Source organism: Lepidochelys kempii, chromosome 1, assembly GCF_965140285.1.
Source record: "Lepidochelys kempii isolate rLepKem1 chromosome 1, rLepKem1.hap1, whole genome shotgun sequence".
In the NCBI taxonomy this organism is placed as follows: Eukaryota; Metazoa; Chordata; order Testudines; family Cheloniidae; genus Lepidochelys; species Lepidochelys kempii.
This window is the reverse complement of record NC_136380.1, coordinates 310,693,770-310,720,687: the sequence shown is the minus strand read 5'-3', so window position 1 is coordinate 310,720,687 and position 26,918 is coordinate 310,693,770. Positions and strand designations below refer to the sequence as shown.

Here is a 26,918-nt window from a genome sequence, read left to right as displayed (position 1 = left end):
TTAAAAGGCTATTCAATTGTGTTCTGCTAACATTATTGAAAAATTCACCCTTTTTGTCCATCAGAAAAGGCTTTGGGGTTTTAGATTTTTTTTTTTTTACCTTAGACTTGTCTGTGCTAGTAAAATTACCCATTGAGGGTGATGGATGTTGGCCATGGCTGAGGTTGAAGAAATATTGAAAGCTGTTTTATAGCAAGTGAAGCCAGTGACAAGCAGTGTCCAGCACTATTTCAGAGAATGGTGATTAAAGCAGTTAAACTGTCAGTTAAAACTGCTGTCTTGTTTATCCAACTCAGCCTCAACCAGATGTGCCTTAGTCAAAAGTTTATAATAGTCTAGTTAGTTAGTACTCATTAGGCCTCTGGCGTTTAAGGCAGCAACGAAGCTTCTCCACTCCTCTATGTTTCTGGCAAGTCTTTCAATGGTTCCCCAGTCTTTCAGTGGTGTCCCAGGTTTTTCAGCTCAGCTTCCTCAGTTCTTCGCCATGTTTTTGGGCAACCTCATTTTCGCTTGCTTTCAGGTGTCCATCTTTTTGCTACTCTGGTGATGGAATCAATTTCCATCCGAAGCAGATGGCCAATCCATCTTCAGCGCCTCCTGGTAATGATGGTGCTCATATTTTTCTTGGCTGCACTATGTGAATAAGTCTAGGTTTGACATCCTTCATATCTTTTGACCCAGAAGAATTTTTCTGAGGCAGATTGTATGAAATAAAGACAGTTTGGACATGTTGTATTTTGTCATTTCCCAGCATTCTGCCCTATAAAGTAGTGTTGAAAGTACTCAGCTCTGATAAATCTTGAGTTTGATTTTGGTGTTATATTTTTATGATTTCTAGACTGTGTATAATAGTCTAAGGTGCTGAAACCTAAGCAATGTATTTGCCTTATCAGATTCAGAGTGGTAGTCCTGGCTAGCTGGAAGATTGGCAACAACTGTATGTTTTACTTGCATGATTGCAAGCTTTTTATTTTGGCCAATTTCTGCCTTTTTATGTTGAATAATACCTTTGTGTTTTTTGTTTACCCCACCCCTGTTTTGGGATAAATCTCATCAGCTCTGTTTGCTTTGCCTAACACTCTGTTCTGAGCGGGGCTGGGGTGGTGGGGAGAGGAGGGAAGAGAACTTCACAGGTTCTCTACAGGTGGCTGATCAGAGCACTGTCAGGAAGACAGCATGGGGAGCCCAGTAACTGTCACAATCTCTGCAGGGCTACTGGGAGGGAATTGGCTAGCTGCTTTGCTCTTTTCCCATATTCAGAAAGTTATTCCTGCCCTTCCATTATTTTGTATGTGGGTGTGCGTGCTTTCTTTCCTGCCACAGCAAGCTACCTGATGCCTGGGGAAGCATGGGTGCTGTGTTCTGTTCTCCTCACCCACTTCCATCCAGTGTTCTTTGACAGGACTTAAAATGTGTTGGGGGATGGGGCGGGAAATACCTGCTATGACACAACCACTCCCACTCCATCCAACCTCTTGCAATTTAAACAACTAAAACATTTGTGTACTGTATTTAGTTGTAGACTGTTGTCAACCAGTGCAGCAAAAATCCATTTGTTGAATGTCATTTGACTAATTTCACTTGTATTTATTGAATGTTATATTAGCTGAATAACATTTGACTAGCTCTTAAAAAAAAAAAAATTGTGACTAATATATTTTGGTGAATACTAGCCAGTCATCCCTCCATCTTCCTGGCTTTTGGTATGTCTTTTTTCCCTTCCTGATTTCACTCCGTTCTTCCATAATAGATGATCGTACTTAAGGTTCTGATTTTTGGTTTTAACTGATAAATGCTGATAAAGCACCCACAATACAGAAAAAATTAAAATTGTTTATCCAGTAAACTTGTATCTAAGGGCTTGTCTACACAGAGCAGTAATGCGGACTACGGAGGGTGATTTCTAAAGCATATTAACGTGTTGCTCATTAATTTGTTGATGTAGGCCCTGGTGGTGTGCACTAAATATTTCCTGGTGTGCTTTAACATAGTGCTGCCTGAAACAGTGCTACGTTAAAGCGCATTAGAGATTACAGTAGTATATATTTCAGAGTAGCAGCCGTGTTGGTCTGTATCTGCAAAAAGAAAAGGAGTACTTGTGGCACCTTAGAGACTAACAAATTTATTAGAGCATAAGCTTTCGTGGGCTACAGCCCACTTTGTCGGATGCATAGAATGGAACATACAGTAAGAAGATATATATATACACACACACACACAAAACATGAAAAGATGGAGTAAGAGGCTAATTATATATAGCTCATCTTAATAGAACAGAGGGAGGGTGCTGGATGCTGTCCTTTGACTCTGTTCTGGAACTCTATTATTCATTAATATGAAGCTCAGGCTCGTGTGTCTAATGGATTTTTAGCCCTCTGCCCAGCTCTGGCTTCTGGGAGAGAAAAGAGTATTCTCTCTCCTCACTCTCTGGTTCCCATATAGTCTCCTGTTGCTAGAAGGGAATGTGGGAGGAGTCTTTGCAATGTGACCCTTCCCAAAGTCTCTTGGTTGCTGTGATGGGCTTGAGTCTACTACTCCAACCTTACCTGGGTTTTCTGGCTATTGTGGGAAGGTGTCTGTGCTGAACTACCCTGACCTTGGTGTGTTTTGGGGACTAGCGCCTGCTTCTGCCTGGAAATGCTAAAAGCATATTGAAATTGACCAAATTCTTGTCATTCTCACTTGTTCCCACAGTGTCCTGAACAACAGCTGTGGAAAAAGGACAGGACTCTTGTCAGTTTCCTCTCTGATGCAGTTTGGGGAGAAGTGTGAGGTGCATCAGAGGCAGTAGAGTTGCTTGCAGTACAACACATTGCATCAGTTTATGCCCAAGTTCACAGTTCGAAGGTTGTTAGTCATAAGGGCTAGAGGCTTAAAAAAAATAGAGATTTTTAGATTCTGTTGAAGTTGATAGCACTTGCCTGAAAGAGCTTATTACATACTCCCGGCAATTTTAAGTTCTGCTATTTGTGTTATAACTGTAAGAGACCCAGTTCAGCACAGAATAAGTGAATGCTTAACTTTAAGCATGTAAGTCCAAGAAGATGTTTAAGTGCTTTGCTGAATTGGGGCCACAATGAGAATTTGTTGGAGGGGGTATGAGAAACAAAACTATATTTACTCAGTTGTAAGTTTGTAATAAATAATGTGTTGGTTTAAAAAAAATCAGAAGGGCAATTGTGCAAAACCTTTTGCACTATTTTGTTTGCATCTTTTTTTCTTGAAAATTTATTGTCTGTATTTGGGAGTCTTTCCATTAAAGCCAATGGAATTTTAATCAGACTCCATGACATTCCCTTTCCAAAAAAGTGAGATCAATGAGTACAGTAATAAACCTTTATCATTATGGTGATTAAGAGATAAGTAGGGTGGGCATAGGTCATGAAAGGCCTTGAAAGTGAAGACAAGCAATTTGCTTGATGTCCTAGAGAATGGGGAAACAGATAGGGATCCAAAGGCTGACATGGTCAAAGTGATGGGTTAGGAAAATGATCCTAGCAGCACTATTCTGAATGGGTATGAACAGGGCAAGGTTGCATTTATCAAGGCCACAGAGAAGGATGTAGCAATAATTGAGATTTGAGATGACAGCCTGGATTAAAGTTTTAGCTGTGTGAATGGATAGGAAAAGTCATGTTTTAAAGATGTTATGCAGACAAAATCTGCAAGATTTGGACCTAGCCTGGATGTGAGGCTCTAGACTAGAGAGATATCTGAGTTGAAGATAATGCCCAAGTTGTGGGCCTGAGTGATAGGCAGATTCTTGTGTTGTGCTCAGTGATCAAGAAAGGAGGAGAGAGGTGGGCCTGGGTGGAAAGATTAGTTTTAGTCATGTTGAACTTGAGCTGATGGCTAGACATCCACTAGATCAGGGGTGGTCAAACTTTTGGCCCAAGGGCCACATCTGGGTATGGAAATTGTATGGCGGGCCATGAATGCTCACGAAATTGGGGTTGGGGTGAGAGTTCCGGCTGGGGGTGCGGGCTCTGGGGTGGGACTGAGGATTAGGAGTGTAGGATGCAGGAGGGTGCTTCGGGCTGGGACTGAGGGGTTTGGAGGGCGGGAAGGGGATCAGGGCTGGGGCAGGGGGTTGGGGCGTGAGAGGAGGTCAGAGGTGCAGGTTCTGGGGGGCACTTACCTCAAGCAGCTCCCAGAAGCAGCGGCATGTCCCCCCTCTGGCTCCTACGCTGAGGCGTGGCCAGGTGGTGCTGTGCGCTGCCCCATCCGCAGCTGCCGCCCCTGCGTATTCTATTGGCCAATGGGGCGGGGCAGGTGCGGAGTCCCCTGACTGCCCCTATGCGTAGGAGCTGGAGGAGGGACGTGTTGCTGTGTCCGGGAGCCGCACGGAGCCATGTCATGCACGAAGCAGGGCAAGTCCCCTGCCAGAGTGGAATAAGCCCCAGACCCCGCTCCCTAGTAGGAGCTCGAGGGCCAGACTGAAACATCTGACATGCTAAACATGGCCTGCAGGCTGTAGCTTGCCCACCCCTGAACTAGATGTAAGGGAGATAAGCCGAGATTTTAATTTGGACAGAAAGACCGTTCTAGAGTACAGAGGTAGATCTGTGTTTCATCAGCATAGATATGGTAGGTTTCAGAGTTTCTTTTTATAGATACGGTAGTTAAATTTGTGCTTATGGATAAAATTACCAGAGAGAGGAAACAGAAGGGGACCCAGGATAGAGCCATGTGAAACACCACTGAAAGTGGGAGGGGGTATAAGGAGGATCCTAAGGAGTCATTAGAGAGGAAGGAGGAGAACCAAGAAAGGACAGAGTCACAGAAGTCAAGGGAGGATGAGATTTCAAGAAGAAGATATGATAGATATGTGTAGCGCCCCCTCTCCACCTGGTTACCTCCTTTAATGCCAATCCGCTTACAGGTTTTGATGGACAGGTCTGGGTTCTTTTGGATCCCGCCACCCACTCCGCGGGGTGTATCTTTTCTTTTTTACCTAGGAAATTATTTGGCGGTGCCTCCACCCCCCTCGCTCCTTCCTGGCAGGGTCACCAGGGCAGCTTGGGCGGAAAATTCTAACTACAGAGTAATCCCCACTTACTTGCCAGATAGTTGGAGACTTCCAAGAAATAACACATAAAAATATATTCAACACAATTATTATTAAACAGGAGACAAATACAACATAACAGGGTAAAACACTATTTTTAGGGTCACTGGTGCCCATGCTGCAAATACCCATGACTTGATGTAGCAAATGTAAAATTACTGTCCTGTTGGTATGCGTACTTTGCTGGGGCCTTTGATGACCTATAACCACAAAATTCTTCTCTGCAGTGGTTTAGCAGCATGGCTGATTGGGTTCAGTACAGCCCAAAGGACTCAAGTGGGAGAAGGTGGTAAATCCATCCACCGGTGTAATGTGCAGCAGGTTTTAAAATCCTCAAATCCTTACTCCCTGGCTTGAGGACACAGTTCAGGGAGTAGGGGGTCCCCAGAATAAATTCTCTAACTAAACGATGGTACACTCACAAACTCCATGAATGATCCTCAGGTTCGAAGATGACTCTGGACTCCTCGGTCACTGCAGAGGGGCTGCTCTCTGCTGGTAGGGATCCTCCTCAGGCAGGAATCAAGCTGTGTCGGTCCCAGGATTTCCCCTCACCACAAAGGGGTGCAGGGCTCAAGGTGTAGGTTACACAACTACACTAACATCCAATCGGTAGCCTCCTAGCCCAGCCTCCAGTCACACACTCAGCAGGCAGCTTCCTTGGACTAGCAAACAGAGCAGAGCTGACTATGTGGTGACTGGTCTCACCTAGGGAGCTGGAGGGTGAACTCAGCCTGGCTGGGAAGTTTCCCAGCAAACTCTACAAATTGGGAATCAGTGGGGAAGGAAAAAACCCAGCTGAGAGATCTGTTGTCAGGTCCCTAGAGGCCTGTTCTCAGGGGGAACCCAGCATGCAGGCCTGGGACTCACCAGCTCCCCACACAGCCAGTCCTGCCCTTTTCCTGGCTGGCTCCAGACTGACTACCAAATGGCTTCTCCCTGGGAGGGCCTCTCACTCCCTGTTGGTTGCTGGGCGGACTCTGAGTCCGCCTTGGCTCCCCCTCCCTACCAGGGACAGCGTGCCTCTCCCTGAGCTGCCAGCAGACAGAGTTCCAGGAATCTATGTAATCTCCTTGGAGATTACATATGATGGTGTCATAAATATGAAGGGAAGGGTAAACACCTTTTAAAATCCCTCCTGGCCAGAGGAAAAACCCTTTCACCTGTAAAGGGTTAAGAAGCTAGGATAACCTTGCTGGCACCTGACCAAAATGACCAATGAGGAAACAACATATTTTCAAAGCTGGGGGGTGGGAGAGACAAAAAGGCTTTCTGTGTCTGTGTGATGCCTTTGCTGGGAACAGAAAAGGAATGGAGTCTTAGAACTTAGTAAGTAATCTAGCTAGATATGCGTTAGATTCTGTTTTGTTTAAATGGCTGATAAAACAGCTGTGCTGAATGGAATGTATATTCCTGTGTTTGTCTTTTTGTAACTTAAGGTTTTGCCTAGAGGGATTCTCTGTGTTTTGAATCTGATTACCCTGTAAGGTATTTACCATCCTGATTTTACAGAGGTGATTCTTTTACTTTTTTTCTTCAATTAAAATTCTTCTTTTAAGAACCTGATTGCTTTTTTCATTGTTCTTAAGATTCAAGTGTTTGGGTCTGTGTTCACCTATACAAATTGGTGAGGATTTTTATCAAGCCTTCCCCAGGAAAGGGGGTGTAGGGTTTGGGGAGGATTCTGGGGGGAAAGATGTTTCCAAGCGGGCTCTTTCTCGGTTATATATCTGTTAGACACTTGGTGGTGGCAGCAATAAAGTCCAAGGGCAAAAGGTGAAATAGTTTGTACCTTGGGGAAGTTTTAACCGAAGCTGGTAAAAATAAGGTTAGGGAGTTTTCATGCAGGTCCCCACATCTGTATCCTAGATTTCAGAGTGGGGAAGGAACCTTGACAGACGGGTTTCAGAGTTTTAGTCTCTAAGGTGCCACAAGTACTCCTTTTCTTTATATGATAGATGGGCTCATAATTGGCTTACAGGTCAAGGGGAATAAGGGAATATTAGTTCTGAGCTTTGGCTAGGAAGAGGTCATTAAAGACTTTGACAGGAGTGGTTTTCAGTGGAGTGGAAGGGAGGTGGGGAAAGCCAGATTGGAGAGGATCTAGCCTAGAATTGGAGGACAGGAACTTTAGATAGTGATTGTAAACAATGTCTTCAATAAGCTTAGAGATGAAAGGTAGGTGGGGTGATAGCTGGAAAGGCAAGTAGGGTCAAGGCTGGGGTTTTTAAGGTGGGAGAGTCTAAAGTATACTTGTATTGTGAAAGGAAAAGAGCCAGAGGATAGTGAGAGATTAAGGAGAAAAGTGAGGGAGTGGATGTGAGGGAGATGGGCTGGAATCACTGGGGCAAGTGGAGGAGTTAGGAGTAAAGTAAATAAGAAACATCCACATCTGTGGTGGGGAAAGGGAAGGGCAGTTGTATTTAGTTAGTGTCCTCTTGGAGAAAATGAGCAAAATCCTCTGTAGAGAAAGAAGTGGAGGTGGGAGGAGGGGAGGGTCCAAGATGTCAAAAAGGCAGCTGGGGTTGCAACCAGGGGATTAGATTAAGTTGGAGTTGTAGGGTAGTTTAGCTAGGAGTATGGCAGAACTGAAAGAAGGAGGCAAGAATGTAATGAAGGAGGTGACTCTGCGTGTAAGGTTTCCAGCAGGTCTGCTCCACAGCATGAGAACTGGAGTGGAGAAAGTGGATGTTGGGGCTGAGCCAGAACTGGGGGTTGGCAGGTGGTTGCAATGGGGAAGACAGGCAAAAGAATCAAGAGAGGAGGAGAGTGAAGCATGAAGAGAATAAACGACCATATCAATGAAAGAGAGGGTAGGGATGAGAGGGCTGAGAACAGACGAGAAGTCGTTAATGCTGATGGACTGGGGTTCATGGAAAGGACAAGCGAAAGGGCTTAAGGAGTAGGGGGTTGGTGAGTGATGCTGAATGAGACCACCAAGTGATGGTTGGAGAGGAGGAGCTCAGCAAGAAAGAGATCAGAGAGACCAGTGCTTGATGAAGACTAAGTCAAGCGGATGGCCCTTTTTGGTGGATGGGACAGTTTAACCAGGGATGCAGAAGGAATAAAGAGGAGGGCGAGGACTCCATGGCCTGATAAACTGAGCCAGCAGAGCAAAAGTTTCCCAGCAGCTGGGGAGGGGTGGGGAGCTGTCAGGCTGGGGCAGGATTTGTGCTTCAGGGAGAAAGGGCAGGGAAGCTGCTGCAGAGAGGGGAGGGAAACAGGGGGCATGTTATGGTGGGATCTTTTCTATCTAGAACTTCCTGGCTAGAGCTTGATGTGGGGGGATCAGCAGCTCCTTCCAGCTGTGTCTGAAACACAGGAATCGAGGAGGATAAGGTGGAGGCAGTTTCCAGACCTAGTGAGATGCCTAGTGACTAAAAGTCCTGCCTCCCTTAATTTGTTGTTTCACACTTCGCATGAAATAGTTTGGATGTCTGGACTTTTTGTACCTTAGAGGTGGTAACCTTAGAGGAGATGTGCGGGTTGGCATGGGTCATCAACATGGAAGTTCAGGTCCCCAAGAATGAGTGTGGGAGACTGGGAGGAGAGGCACATAGTTTTTATGGTACTATAGTGTACTCTTGCAAAATAATGTACCCTTTAACTGCTTGTGTGATAACGGGATGACTTTTGTGCTTTCATTAAAAGTATAAATGAACATCTCCAGGCAACATGTGCCAAATATTTATTTTGAAAGCTGTTGCTCAAGAGAGCCCCCAGCTTGTCCTTAGTTGTTCTCTATCCCTTCATTAATTTTGAATTACATATTCAGAGGCCGCAAAGCAAGGTTCCAGAGGCTGTTTCCTTGTACAAAAATGTCATAATATTGTCTTTCTATTGGAACTGTTTGGCATATCAAATATGCATTGTGTTAAAATATTGGACAGGTCCTTTATTGTGATCTCCTTACAGATGAGTTGCTAGCAAGACAAAGAAACAAAAATAAAAAGCAGACTAGTTTTGGGTGGGTCTGGAACTTGCTGTGTTACTCCACTAAATCTGATCTTGCTTGATTTTAGGTTTTCACTTCATAGAGGAGAGTTTCTCTTCCTCCTGGGTTGGTTTTTCAGAGTAGCAAAGATTGAGAAAATATCTGGAAATCAAAAATAAGCTGTATTTATGAGCTTAGGCCAGATCATGCAGTCCTACTGAGATCAAACTCCTATTGAAATCAGTGGGTGTTTGCCCTGAGTGAAGACTGTAGGAAGTCCTTTATTACTAACTACTAATACAACTCAGTTCTCAGTCTGGTATAGGTTCAGAAAGTCACTGAGATATGATGGCATCAATTATTGTTTGATACAAGGTAAATCTTTCTAGTGTGCTTCACCATTTAAAGCAAAAGTTAATAGAAAGCTGTTATACAGATAATATTGGAGTGTGGAGGAGGGAGGGAAGGTGAGAGAGAGAGAGAGAGTCATGTGCATTCCAGGACAGAGTCTATTTTCAGAAGCATGTAACTTTTAGAAAGATAACAAGCATAAGAAATAGGTACTCTGTCTGAAGATTGTTTCCCCTTCCTCGAAAAACTGCGTTAAATTTCTTGTGTTTTATTATCCAAGCATTTATCAAAGTTTGTATAACAAGGTGTTAATTTTTCCAGCTGCTTATTTTTGTACTCTCTTTAAATCAGGAGCACCTTACATTGTAAAGTTTAAATGTACCATGGACTTTGGCCTCCATTACTTTGACATGTTTGAAGAAATGCCCATTAGGTATAACTAAGCTAGAATTATTTGAAAATCACCTACTGGGCCCTATAATTTCCCGTCATGTTTTTAAGCATCTGCCATCAGGGTAGGAGGTGAAGTGTTCCAGATACACCATAGCATCATTGCTGCAGCTCCCTACGTTGAGAGAGGTGCAGGTGCATTGGTTTAATGAATTGGGCGTTCAAACAAATACACAGCTATACGAATGCCTCTTGATCAGTAGTTCTCAGGCTGCTTGCGGCCCAATGGCACACACTGCAGCCCATGTGACATCTTCTGGGCCATACAGGTAGTATATATATTGTGCGGATGCGGCCCACATAGCACATAAATAGCTGTATATGCAGTCTACAATGGTAAGTAGTTTGAGAACCACTACTCTAGATAGTCATTATATTTAATTTTTATTTTGGCCTTCCATGATGTCTGAGCTCAAAAGGTAGAGAAATATGCCCCTCTGGCCAAAACCTTGAGAGCTAAGGGTTACCAGGTCCAGACACATGCACTGATAGTTGGTGCTTTAGGCGCATGATACCCCAGTAACGAACTAGTGCTGAGAGAATGCGGAATTGGTCAATGCTCGGCTGATGCAGCAACTTATAGTGTCAGACGCCATCAGGTGGTCGAGGGACATCTACACAGAACACATCACTGGACATTGGCAATACCATGAGGGATGAGCTAGAGTGCCAATGAGAAGCACAGTCAGGAAAGTAACAAATACTTTCCTCTTGGATTGTATTTTCTAAATGGACAAGCAACCTAATTCTCAATTACTGAGGGACAGTCTCTACTCATTGATATATTTTGCTTTCCACAACCAAATCTCTGTACAACTTTTCATGAGTGATGTACCCGAGTATTCGGATTCTAATATCTAAACATTTAGGTGAATAGTATTAAATCTATTCACCTAAATTTGGGTTATTGCTGATTATGTACTCTATGTATCATATGACTTTAAAAACAAACTGTATTTGAGGATAATCTAAGCACTATACCCAGATGTGCAGACGCTTTTCCCAGCCTATGTTTTATATAATGTTTTTAACATTAGTTTTAATAAAATTTTTAGTGTTTAAGAAGACTGCTAAGAAGGATCACCCAGTGCTCTTTGTTCGGAACTGATGTCATAAGAGGTTTGCTTTATTTCCCATCTGTATCTGTTGGTAGACAAAGTTATACCCACTTGTCTGGCTGGCATAATTTGAGTTCTTCAAAGTTTTTTTTTTTTAATCAGTTAATAAATTACCATTTACAAGTTTCAGGCTAAAGAGGCTTTCTTTTGACCTGTTCAACCAGACAAAGTGGTGAGATTAGATTCATGTTCAGCAGCCGTACATATCCCCCAAACACGCCCAGTACTAGATGATACTGTGGCAAAAGACCAACAGCTTTTGGCATTATTGTTAATGTGTACCCAGTCATAGCATTGCTGTGAACTTGCTTTGACTGTAATTTTTGTCAGCTAAACTTCCTTGAAAAGTTCAGTTTTGAGTGTTCTAATAAGCCAGAGCTTCCTCTGGCATTCTGCCAGAGATTGTTTGCCAAGTTTCTAAGTGGAGGGTAAGAAGCATCTGTTGGGTCAAGCATTGAATTGACCTCAGGACCATTTAATTTCCAGGACATGCAGATTTTAATATAGAATGCCTTTTGAGTTATGTTTTGTGAATTTTTATTATATTTTTGAGCACTGTTTGAATGGGCCTTCTGCACATAATATATGTAAAAAAAAAGCCATAATTAGGAAAATTAATTGAAAAAAAACCTACAAATATTCCAGATTTTTAACCATTTTTAAAACCTGTATGTGTACATATACATACATTTTACATAATAAAATAATGAAACCTCCGCACTTGTTTACTGTAGTCTTTCTAATCTCTTCTCCCTGAAATTCCCCATGTTTTGTGTGACCTGCTTTTATCTTTGTAATACATCACAACTTCATAACTGTTCAAAATATAACATTGTTATGACTTTAACTTATCTTTATGTCCTGTACTTAACACTTTAATTCAAGTGCCTCACAATTTCTGGAAATTACAAAGGGTTTTATGTTTCCTTCCAGTTTCCAACTGGGAGGGCTTTCTTTTTTTTTAAGTATTATTTATTACTGTAGGAAAGCTAGCTCACAGAAGTGAGTGAGGTCTGTCATTCTGATAGTTGTGGAAGTGATGCCCACAGTTGGGGTACAGGTAGCTGCCAAGAAAGCAATGTCCATGTTCTCCAGAGTCTTAACCATACTGCAATTAAAAGATATAGTGCCAAAAGTGAAATCTCTGCAAGCTGGAAACTTTTTAAAGATACCATAACAGAGGCTCAAACTAAAGATATACCTCGAATTAAAAAACATAGTAAGAGAACCAAAAAAGTGCTATCGTGGCTAAACAACAAAGTAAAAGAAGCAGTGAGAGGCGAAAAGGTATCCCTTAAGAAGTGGAAGTTAAATCCTAGTGAGGAAAATAGAAAGGAGCACAGACCCTGGTGAATGAAGTGTAAAAATATAATTAGGAAGGCCAAAAAGGAATTTGAAGAACAGCTAGCCAAAGACTTAAAAAGTAACAGCAATTTTTTTTTAAGTATATCAGAATCAAGAAGCCCCCTAAACTACCAGTGGGGTGACTGGATGACCAGGGTGCTAAAGGAGCACTCAAGAGTGATAAGACCATTATGGAGAGGCTAAATGAATTATTTGCAAAGATATTCACTGAAGACGATGTGAGGGAGATTCCCAAACCTGAGCCATTCTTTTTAGGTGACAGATCTGAGGAACTGTCCCAGATTGAGGTGTCAATAGAGGAGGCTTTGGAACAAATTGATAAACTAAACAGTAATAAGTCACCAGGACCAGATGGTATTCACCCAAGAGTTCTGAAGGAACTCTAATGTGAAATAGCAGAACTATTAAATGTGGTATGTAACCTATCATTTAAATCCACTTCTGTACCAAATGACTGGAGGATAGCTAATGTGACACCAATTTTTAAAAAGGACTCGAGAGGCGATCTCCGCAATTACAGGCTGGTAAGGCTAACATCAGTACCGGGCAAACTATTTGAAACTATAGTAAAGAACAGAATTATCAGACACATAGCTGTACATGATTTGCTGGGGAAGAGTCAACGTGGTTTTTGTAAAGGGAAATCATGCCTCACCAATTTACTAGAAATCTTTGAGGGCATCAGCAAAAATGTGGACAAGGGTGATCCAGTGCATATAGTGTACGTAGATTTTTAGAAGGCCTTTGACAAGGTCCCTCACCAAAAGCTCTTAAGCAAAGTAAGTTGTCAAGGGATAAAAGGGAAGATGCTCTCATTCATCAGTAACTAGTTAAAAGATAGGAAACAAAGGGTAGGAATAAATGGTAAATAGTGGTGTCCCCTGTGGGTCTGTATTGGGACCAGACTGTTCAGCATATTCATAAACGATCTGGAAAAAGGGGTAAAGAGTGAGGTGGCAAAATTTGCAGATGATTCAAAACTACCCAAGATAGTTACGTCCTAAGCAGACTGTGAAGAGCTACAAAGGGATCTCACAAAACTGGGTGACTGGGCAACAAAGTGGCAGATTAAATTGAATGTTGATGAATACAAAGTAATGCACATTGGAAAACATAATCCCTACTCTATCTATAAAATGATGTGGTCTACATTAGCTGTTATCACCCAAAAAGGACATCTTGGAGTCATTGTGGATAGTTCTCTGAAAACATCCATTCAGTGTGCACTGGCAGTCAAAAAATGTTGGGAATCTTTAGGAAATGGATAGATAAGATAGAAAATATCATGTCTATATAAATCTGTGTTATACCCACATCTTGTGCAGATGTGGTCGCCCCATCTCAAAAAAAGATGTATTGGAAAAGGTACAAAGAGAAGGGCAACAAAAATGATTAGGGGTATGGAACAGCTTCCAGATGAAGTGAGATTAGTAAAACTGGGACTTTTCAGCTTGGGAAAGAGACAGCTAAGGGGGGATATGATGGAGGTCTATAAAATCATGACTGGTGTGGAGAAAGTAATTAAGGAAGTGTTATTTACTCCTTCTCATAACACAAGAACTAGGAGTCACAAAATGAAATTAATAGGCAGCAGGTTTAAAACAAAAGGAAGTACTTCTTCACACAATAGTCAACCTGTGGAACTCTTTGCCAGAGGATGTTGTGAAGGCCAAGACTATAACAGATCTTGGCCTTCACAACAAAAGACCTAGATAAATTCATAGAGGATAGGTCCATCAATGGCTATTGTCTCTAACCTCTGTTTGCCAGAAGCTGGGGATGGGCGACAGGGGATGGATCACTTGATTACCTGTTCTGTTCATTCCCTCTGGGGCATCTGGCATGGGCCACTGTTGGAAGACAGGATATTGGACTAGATGGAACTTTGGTCTGACCCAGTATGGCCGTTCTTATCTCATAACTCATTCACCACCTATCAGACTGTCAGAGGGTGGCCCCAACTGGAATGCTTTCTGTAACAGGCCCTGGCACGCCAGGCACACCTGACTGAGTTTTCCTCCTTCTGAGTGCCCAGAAATAGACCATCTCTCTTGACACAATAATACCTTCCTTTGGCCTGGTTTATTATAAACGTTATTCAAATAGTCTGTCACAATAGTCCCAAAACATAGCCCATATCCCCTCCAGTGCCTGTAGTCCTTATAACCCCTCTCTTCCTAGCTGGAGCCATCACAGCCTCTCTGCTAGGAGCATCCTTGCGTGGTGAGCATCCCTCACTCTCGCTGACCCTCTTGCTGTTCCTCTGGGTCCAGCTCTCAGCCCTGGACATATCAGTGGGTAAGTTCCTCAATTCTCTCTACTGCTACTGCTGCCTTCAGCCTCTCCCGTGTCCCAAACATACATGCTCCTAGCCAATTCCTCCCTCTTCCCAGGGAGGGCAGAAGCTCTCCCCAGAGATGACCACCATCACCTCCTCCAATCGCCTGACTTTTCTTGACTGACATACTAAGTCTCTCTCTCACTGGGCCTCTCCCTGATCTTTTATAGTCCCCTGTTGCTGCCCTGCCCTCTTAATTGGCCCAGTTGGGAGCACTTGCTGTGGCACAGGTGAGTTGGATGTGCCTTAATCACAGGCACCAGCCACCCTGTGACAGACAGTCTGCAAGATCCAATATGCTTGAAATATCTGGCATTTTTGCTGGATCATGCTGTCTGTCTGATGGTACCACAAAGGCAGGCAGTGTCCCTATGAAGGGGGAGAGAGATTATTTTTCTAAATACTCTGTAGCCTAGGGGAAAGTGCCCTGAGCTGGGAGCCAGGAGAATGAGTTCATATCTCAGCTCTGCTGGCTGTTTGTTTTTCCTTGCGCTTCAGAGTCCTTATTACTGACAATGGCCTTTCACCCCAAATGTAAAAGGTGGTCAGGTATTAGCCTCCTTCCCCCATTTTACAAATAAATTTGTAATAAAAACAGAGAAATTGCACCAGATCACTTGAGGCAAAATTGGAAATAGAATGTGGGTCTCTAATATGGTAGACCTAAATGTTATCCACTTAGCAATGCTGTCTTTTTTCACACTGAAGTGCCAAATCTATGTCCTTTGGTTATCCCATATCTAACCACTACTCCATAGACCCGACCCATGGCTATTGATACAACCAAGGAGTCCTGATCTTCAATATTGTACTGCAGCCTAATAAATAGGTGTGTAACCTAAAAGCAAAGTGTGTGTTGACTTCCTCTAAAGTTGCTGGCCTGTAGAGAGGTTAGCAGTTACTCCTTAACCCAAGCGATAAAGGTCTGTGCTGAAGCTCTGAAGAGCCAAGGTTCAAACCCTGCTGTGACCCATGGGCAGGGTTGAACATGACCGAACTACTTTTTCCTGTTTGCTTTTTCCAAAATTGGTTTATTTGCACAGTGAAGAAACATCTTTAAAACGGACATTATAGTTTATAAACCATTATAATCTGTAAATGATGCTGCAATACACAACAAAATACAGGCCTTCTGTCATTCTGTTGTCTGTCACACCTTTTTGATTGCTGATGTCAGGAATTGGTAGGTTAAGAGAGACTCCACCTATGGAAAGAGTTTGTGAGGAGGTTTCAAAATGTCATAAAAATCCTAAACTTCCTTTTTCTAAAGCTGAACACTCAATTTATGTTTAGAAGAATAGATTGCCACAAAGTTTCTGCTGAAATGGTGTCTGAGTCCCACATCTTTATCTCTGGAAGTGATACAATGGCAAATTTCTTTCAGAGCAGATTGGGAGAAAAAGGAAAGTGTGTTTCCATGGACTCATGACAAAGAAAATGTGGGGCATTCATCAGAACGGCTGGGAGTTTTCCTTTTCCCGCTCTCTGTTCCCAACTCTTCCCCCCACCCCTCTGAAAAAAATAGGCACAAGGTGCAGGGTCGGGGAGTGGGAAGGTATTCTCACAAACAAGAAGAATCTTAGACAACCTGGTGTGGGGGATAAGAGAAGAAATACAACAACCTTGAGCTTGTTTGTCTGTCTGTCTGTTTGAAGGACTGTGTGCTGTGGCTGGCAGTTGGAAGCTGTGAGCTTCTAAACAAGAAATCTAGAAGCCTTGAAATCTAGAAGCCTCTGTTCGTTGGCTGAGCCTTAGTCGTGGGCGGAGCTATCAAGAATGCCAGGGCTTTATAAAGCAGTGAGCAAGCGACCAGGGGCTGCTAACAGGAAGTTTTGAGAGGGAGTATGGAAGGGGAGTGGAAAGGGGGTGAGGTACACTTGCCATTCTTTAAATCCGTTAAACTATAATCAGAACGTCTTGATTTAAACAAAAACCCTATGACTAACCTAGGTAGCTGTAGGAGAGAATGCAGGTAGAAGCCCAGCAGCAGAGTGCGGGCTATCCTGTTTATTGCACTCAGCGTAGAATGTACGTTTACCTGTCCTGTGGGTGGGTGGCGTATGTGCGCATTCAGTGCAAGGAGCTCCTGGCCCTCAGAGACCGTGTACGGGCTTTGGAGGCCAGGGTGGCGGAGCTGGAGGAGCTAAGGGAGGCAGAGAGGTATGTTGATGAGGCTTTCTGGAACACAGTAGATTTGTCTCACCTCTGGTCAGACAGCCCCAGCGCCGTTAAGGAGGATGAAAGGCCCAGAGAAGGAGAGCAGTCAATGGGAGAAGAGGGAAACCTGCCCATAGTCGGGACCTCCTTCCAGATGATGTTGGGGAGGGAACTCCAGTCATTAGGAAAAGGCAAGTGTTAGTAATGGGAGATTTGATCATTAGAAACCTAGATAGCTGGGTTTGTGATGACTGGGAGAACCGTATGGTGACTTGTCTGCCTGGTGCGAAGGTTGCGGATCTCTCGAGGCATCTAGATAGACTTGTGTAGTGCTGGGGAGGAGCGGGTGGTCGTGGTACATGTAGTTACCAGTGACATAGGGAAGGGTAGGAGAGACATACTGGAGGCCAAATTTAGGCTGCTCGGAAAGAGACTGAAATCCAGGACCTCTATTGTGGCATTCTCAGAAATGCTTCCAGTTCCACACACAGGGCCAGGTAGGCAGGCAAAGCTTCAGAGTCTCAATGTGTGGATGAGACGATGGTATAGAGAGGAGGGGTTTAGATTTATTAGGAACTGGGGAAACTTTTGGGATAGGGGGTGCCTGTACATGAAGGATGGGCTCCACCTAAACCAAAGGTGGATCCAGACGACTGGCACTTAACATTAAAAAGGTTGCCGAGCAGTTTTTAAACTAAGAGATGGGGGAAAGCCAATTGCTGCAGTGGCGCACGTGGATCAGACAGAGACTTCTCTTCGAGGAGAGTCTATTGATAGAGATTCTCTAGGTTTTAATCAAGAGGAGAGGATGGAAGAGGATAAAGTATGGGCCAGATCAAACGAGAAACATTTACATGAAAAAGAATCTGACATATCAGAAAAGGGCAGACAAATAAACAGTGACAAGTTCTTAAAGTGGTTGTACACAAATGCTAGAAGTCTAAATAATAAGATGAGTGAACTAGTGTGCCCCATGTTAAAGGAGGATATTGATATAACAGGGATCACAGAAACCTGGTGGAGTGAGGACAATCAATGGGACACAATCATTCCGGGGTACAAAATATATTGGAAGGACAGAACAGGTCATGCAGGGGAGTGGCACTATATGTGAAAGAATGTAGAATCAAGTGAAATAAAAATCTTAAATGAATTCACATGTTCCATAGAATCTCTCTGGATAGTAATTCCATGCTCTAATAAGAATATAACGGGAGGGATCTATTATTGACCACATGTCCAGGACAGTGATAGTGACTATGAAATGCTAAGGGAGATTAGAGAGGCTATCAAAATAAAGAACTCAGTAATAGTGGGGGATTTCAATTATCCCCATATTGGCTAGAGACAAAATTTGTCGATATTTTAGATGACTGCTTCTTGGAGCAGCTGGTACAGGAACCCACAAGGGGAGAGGCAACTCTCGATTTAGTCCTGAGTGGAGTGTAGGATCTGGTCCAAGAGGTAACTATTTCCAAGTGGTCCTGTTATAGTGACCATAATATATTAACATTTAACATTCCTGTGGTGGGAAGAACACCTCAACAGCCCAACATAGTGGCATTTAATTTCAGAAAGGGGAACTATGCAAAAGTGAGGAGGTTAGTTAAACAGAAATTAAAAGGTACAGTGACTAGAGTGAAATCCCTGCAAGCTGAATGGACACTTTTAAAGAAGCCATAATGTATACCTGTCAAGGTTCCTCCCCCACTCTGAACTCTAGGGTACAGATGTGGGGACCTGCATGAAAAACCTCCTAAGCTTATCTTTACCAGCTTAGGTCAAAACTTCCCCAAGGTACAAAATATTACCCCCGTTATCCTTGGAATGGCCGCTACCACCACCAAACTAATACTGGTTACTGGGGAAGAGCTGTTTGGACGCGTCCTTCCCCCCAAAATACTTCCCAAAACCTTGCACCCCACTTCCTGGACAAGGTTTGGTAAAAAGCCTCACCAATTCGCCTAGGTGACTACAGACCCAGACCCTTGGATCTTAAGAACAATGAACAATCCTCCCAACACTTGCACTCCCCCTTTCCTGGGAAATGTTGGATAAAAAGCCTCACCAATTTGCATAGGTGACCACAGACCCAAACCCTTGGATCTGAGAACAATGAAAAAGCATTCAGTGTTTTACAAGAAGACTTTTAATAAAAAATAGAAGTAAATAGAAATAAAGAAATCCCCCCTGTAAAATCAGGATGGTAGATATCTTACAGGGTAATTAGATTCAAAAACATAGAGAACCCCTCTAGGCAAAACCTTAAGTTACAAAAAAGATACACAGACAGAAATAGTTATTCTATTCAGCACAATTCTTTTCTCAGCCATTTAAAGAAATCATAATCTAACACATACCTAGCTAGATTACTTACTAAAAGTTCTAAGGCTCCATTCCTGTTCTGTCCCTGGCCAAGACGACTACAGACAGACACACAAACCCTTTGTTTCTCTCCCTCCTCCCAGCTTTTGAAAGTATCTTGTCTCCTCATTGGTCATTTTGGTCAGGTGCCAGCGAGGTTACCTTTAGCTTCTTAACCCTTTACAGGTGAGAGGAGCTTTCCCCTGGCCAGGAGGGATTTCAAAGGGGTTTACCCTTCCCTTTATATTTATGACACGCCCCCCAAATCTCAGCTAGGGTGAAACACTGGCTGGGATTTCTTCCTGGAGCTCTAGGAAAACAGAGTTAATAAGACACATGCATCTCTAAATATACTACCAAGTACATAAAGACTAACAATATTTTCCACATCTCAAGGACGATTTTAACCAGTTGATTCTGGGAAACTTTCACGGGAGAGTGCATCAGTCACTTTGTTAGAAGCTCCTGAGATGTGTTGGATGTCGAAATCAAAATCTTGGAGAGCTAAACTCCACCGAAGAAGTTTTCTGTTAGTTTCTTTGACGGTGTGAAGCCACTTTAGTGCAGCATGGTCGGTTTGCAGGTGGAAACGCCGTCCCCAAACATATGGGCGTAGCTTTTCCAGAGCGTAGACAATGGCATAACATTCTTTTTCAGTGACTGACCAGTTGCTTTCCCTCTCAGACAGTTTTTTGCTGAGAAACACTACAGGGTGGAATTCTTGATCAGGTCCTTTCTGCATTAAAACTGCTCCCACACCACGCTCGGATGCATCTGTGGTTACTAGGAACGGTTTGTCAAAGTCTGGGGCCCTTAGTACAGGGTCAGACATGAGTGTCGCTTTAAGCTTGTTAAAGGCCTTCTGACACCTTCCGGTCCACTGAACAGCATTTGGCTGTTTCTTTTTGGTTAGGTCTGTCAGTGGGGCAGCGATTTGGCTGTAGTGCGGTACAAATCGTCTGTAATAACCGGCCAAGCCTAAGAAGGATTGAACCTGTTTCTTTGACTTTGGGACAGGCCACTTTTGGATAGCATCCACTTTGGCCTGTAGGGGGCTGATAGTTCCTTGACCCACCTGGTGTCCAAGGTAAGTCACTCTGTTTAGGCCTATTTGACACTTCTTAGCCTTAACAGTTAGTCCTGCCTCCCTTATGCGCTCAAGGACTTTTTGTAGATGTTCCAGGTGGTCTGCCCAGGAATCCGAAAATATGGCCACATCGTCAAGGTAGGCGACTGCATATTCTCCTAATCCCACTAGGAGACCATCTACAAGTCTTTGGAAAGTGGCGGGTGCATTTCGCAGCCCGAAAGGGAGTACATTAAATTCATACAGCCCGAGATGTGTGATGAAGGCTGACCTTTCCTTGGCAGATTCATCTAGCGGTACCTGCCAGTACCCCTTGGTTAAGTCCAAGGTAGAGATGAACTGGGCCCTTCCCAGTTTCTCTAATAGTTCATCTGTGCGTGGCATGGGATAGTTGTCTGGGCGAGTTACAGCATTTAGCTTACGGTAGTCCACGCAAAAACGTATTTCCCCATCTGGTTTGGGAACTAGAACCACTGGAGATGCCCATGCACTTTCAGAGGGGCGGATTACACCCATATGTAACATATCCTGGATCTCCCGTTCTATAGCAGTTTTAGCTTGAGGAGACACCCGGTAAGGGTGGACCCTAATTGGGTGAGCATTACCTGTGTCAATGGAGTGGTATGCCCGTTCAGTCAGTCCTGGGGTGGCTGAGAACGTTGGCGCGTAGCTAGTGCACAGCTCCTGGATCTGCTGTCGCTGCATACGCCCAAGGGTCATGGAGAGGTTCACCTCTTCCACACCACCAGCACATTTCCCTTCGTAGTAAACACCTTCAGGCCACTCAGCGTCGTCTCCTCCCTGGGCTGTAAACTGACAAACCTTTAATTCTCTGGAATAAAAGGGCTTTAGAGAATTAATATGGTACACCTTAGGCTTTCGGTTGGAGGTGGGGAATGCTATGAGATAATTAACAGCTCCCAGGCGCTCCTGGACCACGAATGGCCCTTCCCACGATGCTTCCATTTTATGGGCCTGGAGCGCCTTTAAGACCATGACCTGGTCTCCTACTTTGAAGGAACGCTCTCTGGCATTTTTATCATACCAGGCTTTTTGCTCTTTTTGAGCATCCTGTAAGTTTTCTCTAGCAAGGGCTAAAGAGGTTCGGAGGGTGTTTTGTAGGTTGGTTACAAAGTCCAGAATGTTAGTTCCTGGAGAAGGTGTAAATCCCTCCCATTGCTGCTTCACCAACTGCAATGGCCCCTTAACCTCACGGCCATATACAAGTTCAAATGGGGAAAACCCTAAACTGGGATGTGGTACAGCTCTGTAGGCAAAGAGCAACTGCTGCAATACTAGGTCCCAATCATTGGAGTGCTCATTTACGAATTTACGTATCATGGCCCCCAAAGTTCCATTAAACTTCTCCACCATGCCATTTGTTTGATGATGGTAAGGAGTGGCAACCAAGTGATTTACCCCATGAGCTTCCCAAAGGTTTTTCATAGTTCCTGCCAGGAAATTAGTCCCTGCATCTGTGAGGATGTCGGAGGGCCAACCTACCCTGGCAAAAATGTCTGCTAGTGCCTGGCACACACTTTTAGCCCTGGTGTTGCTTAGAGCTACTGCTTCCGGCCATCGGGTGGCAAAATCCATGAAAGTCAGTATGTACTGCTTTCCTCTGGGTGTCTTTTTCGGAAAAGGACCCAGAATATCCACAGCTACTCGCTGAAATGGAACTTCAATGATGGGGAGTGGCTGGAGAGGAGCTTTGACCTGGTCTTGGGGTTTTCCCACTCTTTGGCACACCTCACAAGACTGGACATAGGTAGAAACATCCTTGCCCATTCCCTCCCAGTGGAATGACCCCCCCAAACGGTCTTTGGTCCTGTTCACCCCAGCATGGCCACTAGGGTGATCATGGGCTAAGCTCAAGAGCTTGGCCCGGTATTTAGTTGGAACTACCAACTGTCTCTGAGGATGCCAGTCTTCCTGGTGTCCCCCAGAAAGAGTTTCCTTGTATAAAAGTCCTCTTTCTACAACAAACCTGGATCGATTAGAAGATCTGAGAGGCGGTGGGTTGCTCCGTGCCGCCGTCCAAGCTCTCTGGAGGCTTTCATCTGCTTCCTGTTCGGTCTGGAACTGTTCCCTTGATCCTGGAGACATCAGTTCCTCATGGGATTGTGGACCTAGGCTTGGTCCCTCTGGAAGCGATATAGGGGATGGAGCTGTTTCTGTTGACTGTGAACCGCTCTCCGCTGGTGCACTATGTTGGGATTCAGGCTCCGGCTGAGCCTCTTGTGTAGGGTTATCGGCTGCTGCCAGTTCAGGTTCGGTGGGGCCCTCTGGTGTTGAGGTTGCAAGTACTGGATTCAGTGCTGACACGGGGTCTGGTGTTGGTTGTTCGGCTGGTTCCGGTTCTGGGACTGGTTCCGTCTGGGTCTCTGGGACTGGATCCACTACTGCTGTTGCAGACATTGGCCTGGGGTCCAGGTCCATCACCTCTGACTGGGTCCTGATAGAAGTTTCCGGAACAGAGCTAGGCCTCACGGCTTGTTTAGCCTGGTTGCGGGTGACCATTCCCACCCTCTTGGCCTGCTTCACATGATTGGCCAAGTCTTCCCCCAACAGCATGGGGATGGGATAATCATCATAGACTGCAAAAGTCCACATTCCTGACCAGCCCTTGTACTGGACAGGCAACTTGGCTGTAGGCAAATTGAAAGAGTTGGACTTGAAGGGTTGAATCGTCACTTGGATCTCTGGGTTGATTAAATTGGGGTCCACTAAGGAAGCATGGATAGCTGACACTTGTGCTCCGGTGTCCCTCCACGCGGTGACCTTCTTCCCGCCCACACTCACAGTTTCCCTCCGCTCCAAGGGTATCTGGGAGGTATCTGGGCCTGTGGACCTCTGGTGTGATTCCGGTGCAATGAACTGTAATCTGTTGGGGTTCTTGGGGCAGTTGGCCTTTACATGCCCCAGCTCGTTACACTTAAAACATCGTCCAGCTGACGGGTCACTGGGACGAGGAGGGTTGCTGGAGAACGGGGTGGTGGGACGATAAGGGGTCTGGAGGGTTCTTTGGGAGGTAGGTGGGGCTTTGGGCGGCCCCCGGTAATAGGGTGTGGTCTGGGGTGGTCCCTTCTGGTCTCCGCTCCAACTGCGACCAGTTTTCTTCTTCTCTGCCACCTCCACCCATCTGGCTCCAATCTCTCCTGCCTCGATTACAGTTTTGGGTTTCCCATCTAGGATGTATCTTTCTATTTCCTCAGGAACACCCTCTAAGAATTGTTCCATTTGCATTAGGAAGGGCAAATTTACTGGAGATTCAACACTTGCTCCTGATATCCAGGCATCCCAATGTTTCACAATGTGGTAGGCATGTCGGGTAAATGACATGTCTGGTTTCCACCTTAGGGCTCGGAACCTCCGACGAGACTGCTCGGGTGTTATCCCCATTCTGACTCTCGCCTTGGATTTAAACAGTTCATACTTGTTCATGTGTTCTCTAGGCATTTCAGCTGCCACCTCAGCTAAGGGTCCACTGAGCTGCGGCCTCAGCTCTACCATGTATTGGTCAGTAGAGATGTTGTACCCAAGGCAGGCCCTTTCGAAGTTTTCTAAGAAGGCCTCGGTATCATCACCTGCCTTGTAGGTGGGGAACTTTCTGGGATGGGAAGTGGTACCTGGAGAAGGATTGTTAGGGTTTGTTGGTATGTTCTGCTGGGCCTTTATTCTCTCCATCTCCTCCACATGCTTCCTCGCCTCCATTTCCCTCTTGTGGGCAGCCTCCTGTACCTCCTTCTCCAGCCGCATGAGTTCTATCTGTCTTTCATGTTCCCTTTGTTTTTCCTCAGCCTGAAATTTGGCTAATTCCAGCTGTAGTCGAGCTGAGGATTTGGTCATTCTAACCTCTCTGTTTTTAACTAACTTTACACCCGAGGTTTAGAAATAAACAAACAAAACTTGGCTGTAAAATTTTGCTGTGCTGGAATAGAATACCTATTCTCTGATAGTGATTGTCAGCCTACAGAAAAAGACAATTCCCTTGTCTCTGCTCTGGGCCCAAATTAAAGCAAAAAACCTCCAACTACTTGGAAACCTGCTTACCCAGCCCAAAGAAAAAAAAAATTTCTTTTCAAACCTGTGCTCCTTGTAAAACAAAAAAAAAATCAAAATCCTAAAAAAAACCCTGCCACTTTTGTCTCCAGGCAAATGGGTAGAGCACACACCCCCTATTTACTTTTAGGAAGAAAAGAAAAAAAAAACAAACCTCTGGGTTGGAAGACTGTGAATTTCCCTGCAGGAGTTAAGTACCCTGCCTCCAGGCAAATGAAACCTGCAATTCACAAGATAATCCCCTTTTGTCTCTGCTTGGCCACAAAGCAGAGAGAAACCAAGCTGCTTTCAGTTTCAAAGCTGCCTTCTGGACTTCCTAAAAATTCCTTTTTAAAATCTGTATTTCTAGTTCAAAAAATCTCAACTGGATCTCAAAATGATTTCAGGTTAATCCCACCACTGTGCCACCATGTCAAGGTTCCTCCCCCACTCTGAACTCTAGGGTACAGATGTGGGGACCTGCATGAAAAACCTCCTAAGCTTATCTTTACCAGCTTAGGTCAAAACTTCCCCAAGGTACAAAATATTACCCCCGTTATCCTTGGAATGGCCGCTACCACCACCAAACTAATACTGGTTACTGGGGAAGAGCTGTTTGGACGCGTCCTTCCCCCCAAAATACTTCCCAAAACCTTGCACCCCACTTCCTGGACAAGGTTTGGTAAAAAGCCTCACCAATTCGCCTAGGTGACTACAGACCCAGACCCTTGGATCTTAAGAACAATGAACAATCCTCCCAACACTTGCACTCCCCCTTTCCTGGGAAATGTTGGATAAAAAGCCTCACCAATTTGCATAGGTGACCACAGACCCAAACCCTTGGATCTGAGAACAATGAAAAAGCATTCAGTGTTTTACAAGAAGACTTTTAATAAAAAATAGAAGTAAATAGAAATAAAGAAATCCCCCCTGTAAAATCAGGATGGTAGATATCTTACAGGGTAATTAGATTCAAAAACATAGAGAACCCCTCTAGGCAAAACCTTAAGTTACAAAAAAGATACACAGACAGAAATAGTTATTCTATTCAGCACAATTCTTTTCTCAGCCATTTAAAGAAATCATAATCTAACACATACCTAGCTAGATTACTTACTAAAAGTTCTAAGGCTCCATTCCTGTTCTGTCCCTGGCCAAGACGACTACAGACAGACACACAAACCCTTTGTTTCTCTCCCTCCTCCCAGCTTTTGAAAGTATCTTGTCTCCTCATTGGTCATTTTGGTCAGGTGCCAGCGAGGTTACCTTTAGCTTCTTAACCCTTTACAGGTGAGAGGAGCTTTCCCCTGGCCAGGAGGGATTTCAAAGGGGTTTACCCTTCCCTTTATATTTATGACAATACCCCAAATTAAAAAACACAGTAAAAGAACTAAAAAAGAACTACCATGGCTTAACAACCATGTGAAAGAAGCAGTGAGAGATAAAAAGGCATCTTTTAAAAAGTGGAAGTCAGATCCTAGTGAGGTAAATAGAAAGGAGCATAAACACTGCCAAATTACGCATAAAAATGTAATAAGAAAAGCCAAAAAGGAGTTTGAAGAACATCTAGCCAAAAACTCAAAAGGTAATAACAAAATGTTTAAGTACATCAGAAGCAGGAAGCCTGGTAAACAACCAGTGGGGCCCCTGGACAATCGGGATACAAAAGGAGCACTTAAAGACGATAAAGTCATTGCGGAGAAACTAAATGAGTTCTTTGCTTCAGTCTTCACAGCTGAGGATGTTAGGGAGATTCCAAAACCTGAGCTGTCTTGGGACATGTACCATGGGACCCTGCCCCCTGCTCCAGAGCTTGGCATACAGCCTCCCCTGCCCCCGCTGCTTCTCCTCCCCCCAGCCTGGCCAGCCACGCTGTCCCTCCCACCAGAGCCTGGCACACAGGGTCCCCCCCGAACCTCCAGCACCAACAGGCCCCTGCCTCCCCACCCCGGGGCAGAGCCCCCCCAGGCAGCACATGGAGCCCCCTCCCCGGCAGTCCGAGCCTTGCCCCGCCCCCACAGCTCGGGCACCCAGCGCTCCCCCCGGGAGGAGCCAGGGCTGGGGACGGGGCTGGCACATGCAGAGGGAGAGGCGGGGGGAGAGCAATCAGAGCAGGGGGGCGACCCCAAGCCCGCCTCCGCCCAGCCGCCTCCCATCTGTGAGCTTGTCGCCACTCATCCCGCCGGAACCCTTTTTGGCTCCCCCAAATCTTGGCGCCCTAGGCGGCCGCCTAGTTCACCTAGTGGTTACACTGGCCCTGGGACAAGGGGGATCCAGTGGACATAGTGCACTTAGATGTCCAGAACGTCTTTGACAAGGTTCCTCACCAAAGACTCTTATGTAAATTAAGTTGTCATGGGATAAGAGGGAAGCTCCTATCACGGATTGACATCTGGTTAAAAGACAGGGAACAGAGGGTAGGAATAAATGGTAAATTTTCAGAATGGAGAGGGGTAACCGGTGGTGTTCCCCAAGGGTCAGCCCTAGGACCAATCCTATTCAACTTATTCATAAATGATCTGGAGAAAGGGGTAAACAGTGAGGTGGCAAAGTTTGAAGATGATACTAAACTGCTCAAGATAGTTAAGACTAAAGCAGACTGTGAAGAACTTCAGAAAGATCTCACAAAACTAAGTGATTGGGCA

At 44.7% G+C, this 26,918-nt stretch overlaps 1 protein-coding gene across 22 annotated transcripts in view; it reads left to right on the top strand.

The window, feature by feature from the left end:
• CADPS2 (calcium dependent secretion activator 2) overlaps positions 1-26,918 on the top strand; it is a 593,917-nt gene that overhangs the window by 7,891 nt on the left and 559,108 nt on the right. Inside the window, exon 1 of one of the 22 annotated variants that reach the window (XM_073328228.2) lies at positions 14,567-14,584. The exons of the other annotated variants lie outside the window; for them this stretch is intronic. The gene's annotated coding sequence lies outside the window, so the exon portion shown is untranslated. Of the gene's footprint in view, positions 1-14,566; positions 14,585-26,918 lie in introns of those variants that run through there. 22 annotated transcript variants of the gene reach the window in all.